Source organism: Lissotriton helveticus, chromosome 6 (assembly GCF_964261635.1).
Source record: "Lissotriton helveticus chromosome 6, aLisHel1.1, whole genome shotgun sequence".
Classification (NCBI taxonomy): Eukaryota; Metazoa; Chordata; class Amphibia; order Caudata; family Salamandridae; genus Lissotriton; species Lissotriton helveticus.
In genome coordinates this window covers 373,724,980-373,730,774 of record NC_136067.1, presented here as the reverse complement: position 1 = coordinate 373,730,774, position 5,795 = coordinate 373,724,980, and positions in this window count along the sequence as shown.

Here is a 5,795-nt window from a genome sequence, read left to right as displayed (position 1 = left end):
AAAATGAGGGTTAAAGAAATGAAGCAGTGGAACTAATAGTAGTTAAATGTGATAGAAATGTAATGAAAAGAGTACAAAACATTTACCTTATAATTGTCGTTAACTTAGTCACTTGTTATTTTTATACTTTCAATCTGTGAAAGAGAGAACAAACATTTGAAAAATATTAAAACATGTATTTAAAAATTAGAAAAGACAAGGGAAAAGATTGAAGGACAAACAGTTTTTCAACAACTTTGACACTTACAGAAGCTTCTGCTTCTCCAGGCCCCCTACACAGTCCTAAAGATATACATTTTAAACTAACAGTATCTTGATGCAGATGAAGTGAGGCCTATCTTGGAACATGGTGCATCTTTTGCACTGCTGTTGTCTCACAAAAGTGACGCAATGGCAGCGCAAAAGAGGTGCACAATCATCATAAAACTGTTCCTAACATTTTAAATGATTGTTTCAGGATGGCAATAAGGTGTGTCCTATTCAGACGTTTGTTTCAGGTGAGGCCTACTCAGGATTGCAGATCAAATTTAGCCTTGTTGAAGAGTACAGAGGAGATAATACATGTGCAGGCCAACCAATAAAGTTCAGACTTCCTCTGTTTCCCTGGACAGGCCTAAACTTCATCTGCACAATTTGATTCGTAATGTTACGAAACACAGGTAATGTATTTGAAAAATGTGCAATTTCTTTTGCTCATTTCACAATCACATCACTTGTGTTTCCTTTGGTTAGGTATCTCGTTGTGCAGATGTAGTCCAGCATATGAAAGAGTACGCACTGCATGCAACAACTTTGACACTTACTGAAGCCTCAGCTTCTCCATACCCCCTACACAGTCCTAATTATATACATTTTAAACTGACGGTATCTTGCTGGAAAAGAACTGAGGCCTATCTTGCAACATGGTGCATCTTTTACACAAAAGTGACGGAACAGCGGCGTAAAAGAGGCACACAGCCTTCATAAAACTGCCCTTAACATTTTAAATGATTGTTTCTAGATGCTGATAAGGTGTAACCTATCCACAGATTTGTTTCAGGTAAGTCCTACTCAGGGTTGCAGATGACATTTAGGCTTGTTGAAGAGTATAGAGAAGATAATACATGTGCAGGCCTACTAACGAAGTGAGTCATGCCCACTGCACTCTTGAACAAATGTCAGACCTCCTCTGTCTCCTGGAACAGGCCTAAACCTCATCTACACAATGTGATGTGTAATGTTAGGAAACACAGGTAATATAATTGAAAAACGTGCAATTTTTTTTGCTCATTCCACAATCACATCACCTGTGTTTCCTTAGCTTAGGTATCTCATTGTGGAAATGTAGTCATTCATATAGAAGACTATGTAGAATGTGAACACTGTATGCAACAACTTTGACACTTACAGAAGCCTCAGCTTCTCCATGTCTACTACACATTTCTAAATGTAGATCATAAGTACAAAAAGTACAGAATTAATTATACATGTTAAATGGTTTATTTTTGCTGTTCTCAGAATTTATCAAATTTCACTAAAAACAGTGACTTGAAGGTATTCATCATATAACAGCGGGGAAAAAAAAACACAATCAAAATGATTGTGTTTAAAACACCCATATGACATAACCAATCAGAAATCAGAACTCCTCAAAAGTAACTTACTTTCCATGACGTCGAAGGATGTCCTATGAACAGCTTACACTCGGTTGTGCTGTTTTTATTTTCAGCCCGCCACTTTCTGAAAGAAAACCTCCATCGTTTTGAAAAATATGTTACATACAATAAATGACTTCTCGCTCTCTACCACATGTTTCCACAAGGCCAAATCATGTAAGAGCCATTTATAACTCTTGGAATTCTTGTAAGCAACTCCCGTCATTTTGTATTTCCGCAACTTTCAGAAAGAAAACGTTCAAGATCACTTTCACAATCCTGGACTAGTAATATCTTACCCTTCTTGCTCACTCATGTTCTACATTTCCTATGACACTGATACTGCTTACTATGAGGCAGACTTACACTACCTCTATGACTACTACAATTATTTAATTCTCTACATCACTTTTAATCACAAAGCAATATAAAACAGTAGATAAAATTATATCAACCCCTAGAATCATTATACGCCAGTTACCTACCCTAAATTCTCTTTTCTGAAAACAGAAAGTAAGAATATTTTTAAATAAAAAGGCAACATTGTATCGTAGTCAAATGGGAATAATTTCCAAAACAGCACATTTTTTTACATTTTAAGCTGTGTAATAAGCGGATCTGTCAAATGACCATCATGCCATATAATAGCTGCAGTTACAAATGTTCTTCCTAAAATCAACGACTGTGTAGCCACAACATTTGTAATTAAAGTTGAAGACTTACTTTCATCAGGTTTATATAGTTGGATTTTCAAAATGACATTATAATCAAAAGTTTGGACCAATAATCTAGACAGCATTGCAGACTTACATTCCCTCTACTCCATGTTTTGATTGGCTGCTTGAATTAGCTTATAAAAAGAAACAGTTTTTCTGAACTCATACAAAGTGCAGTTATTTTTCCATGACGTCAAGTGTTACGGTAAGAACACCGTTTGCTTTGGGAAATACTCTGTTGTCCTTCAACTAATCTCTGCCCACCACTTTCTGTAAGAAAATCTTCTTTTTTTCCAGGAACTATTTAAAACTCAAAAATAACTTTTGACTCTGTACTACACTTATCCTCAAGGCCAAATCGTGTAGGAGCCATTAGAACCTCTTGAAATTCCTCAGAGCAAATCCTGAGATTCCTTCCCTAAAATTTTGGTTTTAAAAACACCAGGTAAGAATTTTTAAGGTCAAAAGGCAATTTTTTTTTTAAAGTTAAAACAGAATCATTGCAGAATGACCAGCCATTTCTAGACTTTAAATAAGCTGTGTAATGTCCTGATGTTATTGAAGGACCGTCATGATATATAATTGCTGCAGTTACAAAAGTCCTTTCTGATATTGACAACTGTGAAGCCACAACATTTTTAAATAAAGTTGTCAATTTTGTTCCATCAGGCCTACATCGTTGGAACATTAAAATGACATACTGGCCATATGTTCGTATAAATAATGTTGACAACATTGCAGACTTACATTGGCTACACTCCATGTTGTGATCAGCTGCTTTTACTAGCTTATTAACCCCTTCAGTGCTAATGACGGCTCCAGCTCGTCACGATTCCAGTAGGGAAGGTGTTGGTACATTCCTTATGTTGGAGCGCCATCTAGAGCAAGTCCGGTAGATAATGTGTTTGCAATAGTAGCGCGCAATGCTTTCCAATGGGGCGACCAGATTGCCGGGCTTACATGGAAGGCCTGAGGTCCAGGGGAGGGCGGCCTCCCCATCCCGGGCGCTGTCCTTGGTCCTGCTGCGTGGCAGGGTGCCCGGGACGGGGTCCTGGAGGGCCCGGGGAGGCTTCCCCTGCGCCTCCGGGCTTGGGAGCCCAGGCTGGGTCCAGGGGCCCGGCCGGGCCCCGGGTCGGGTGCCACGGCCCTGGGCCCTGTCTCCCAGCCTGCCGCACTGCCAAGGGCCCGGGAAGGGGTTCCGGTGTGCCCGGGGAGCCTCCCCTTGCTTGGCTGGGTTCAGGAGCAGTGGCTAGGGCCCCTGAGGGCCCGGGGAGGGCGGCCTCCCCACCCCGGGCTCTGTCCTTGGTCCTGCTGCGTGGCAGGGTGCCCGGGACGGGGTCCGGAGGGACCGGGGAGGCGTCCCATGCACCTCCGGGCTTGGGAGCCCCGGCTGCGTCCAGGGGCCCGGCCGGGCCCCGGGTCGGTTTCTCCGGCCCTGGGCCCTGTCTCCCAGCCTGCCGCACTGCCAAGGGCCCGGGAAGGGGTTCCGATGTGCCCGGGGAGCCTCCCCTTGCTTGGCTGGGTTCAGGAGCAGTGGCTAGGGCCCCTGAGGGCCCGGGGAGGGCGGCCTCCCCACCCCGGGCTCTGTCCTTGGTCCTGCTGCGTGGCAGGGTGCCCGGGACGGGGTCCGGAGGGACCGGGGAGGCGTCCCATGCACCTCCGGGCTTGGGAGCCCCGGCTGCGTCCAGGGGCCCGGCCGGGCCCCGGGTCGGGTGCTCCGGCCCTGGGCCCTGTCTCCCAGCCTGCCGCACTGCCAAGGGCCCGGGAAGGGGTTCCGATGTGCCCGGGGAGCCTCCCCTTGCTTGGCTGGGTTCAGGAGCAGTGGCTAGGGCCCCTGAGGGCCCGGGGAGGGCTGCCTCCCCACCCCGGGCTCTGTCCTTGGTCCTGCTGCGTGGCAGGGTGCCCGGGACGGGGTCCGGAGGGACCAGGGAGGCGTCCCATGCGCCTCCGGGCTTGGGAGCCACGGCTGGGTCCAGGGGCCCGGCCGGGCCCCGGGTGGGGTGCTCCGGCCCCGGGCCCTGCCCCCCGGCCTGCTGCACTGCCAAAGTCCCGGGACGGGTTCCGTGGTGCCCGGGGAGCCTCCCCGTGCTTGGCTGGGTTCAGGAGCCCCACCCGGGGCCCCTGAGGGCCCCGGGGAGGGTGGCCTCCCCACCCCGGGCTCCGTCCTGGGTCCTGCCGCGGGGCAGGGTGCCGGGGACGGGGTCCGGCGGGCCCGGGGAGGCTTCCCCTGCGCCTCCGGGCCTGGGAGCCTCGGGCTGGGTCCAGGGGCCCGGTCGGGGCCCCGGGTCGGGCGCTCCGGCCCTGGGCCCGGTCCCCCGGGCTGCCGCTCCACCCAGGGCCCAGGACAGGGGTCCGTCGGTCCCTTGCAGGCCTCCCCTGATTGTCAAGGTGTAAGCGGGCCCCGGGTCGGAGGGCCCGCCGGCCCCTGGCAGCCTCCATGGCTGTGGCCCGGCTGGGGCCCCGGGCCTCCGGCCCGCCATGCCCCAGGGCGCCCGCTCCCTCCTTCGTCGGGGCACGGGGCGACCAGATGGCGTCCCTTTCGTGCCCGGCCATCTGGTCGCCCGGATCCCCTCGGCCATCTGGTCGCCCGTATCCCCTCGGCCATCTGGTCGCCCCTCTCCCCTCGGCCATCTGGTCGCCCGGATCGCCTCGGCCATCTGGTCGCCCGCAATGCTTTCCAATGGGGGCGACCAGATGGCCGAACTTCCCTGGAAGTCCCGATGAGGTGCCATTTGCCTCCCGGATCCCAGCGAGGGCTCCAGGAGGTCGGGTACTTTCGCGCCTTGGGTCCCCTCTGTCACCTCTAGTGCACGGATTACAAGAAAGGGGGGTAATTTTCCTCCGGATTACTAGGGAGAGGGTCAGTCAGACCTCCGTGTGGTCTGGCGATTCTGAATCAGGGGAAGGCAGGACCCGGGCCCTCCCGCCGGGGCCCCCAGGGGCCTGGGTACGCACCTGCTGCTTAGCCCCCTTGCCGATGGGCCTTTTCCTCCGAGTTTGCTCAGGCAGGCCCCCGTGAGGTCTGGCCATGCTGAGACGGGGCCAGGCAGCACCCGGGCCCGCCCGCCGGGGCCCCCAGGGGCCCAGGAATGCACCTGCCTCTCAGCCCTTTCCCGATGGTCCTTTTTCTCCGAGTTTTTTTCCACAGTCCGACCTCCGATAGGTCCGGTGGTTCCGAATCAGGGGAAGGCAGGACCCGGGCCCACCCGCCGGGGCCCCCAGGGGCCCGGGTACGCACCTGCCTCTCAGCCCCCTTGCCGATGGGCCTTTTTCTCCGAGTTTGCTCAGGCAGGCCTCCGCGAGGTCTGGCCATGCCGAGACGGGGCCAGGCAGCACCCGGGCCCGCCTCGCGGGGCCCCCAGGGGCCCGGGTACGCACCTGCCTCTCGGCCCCTTCCCGATGGTCCCTGTTCTTAGGAGTTTGCTCAGGCAGACCTCCGTGAGGT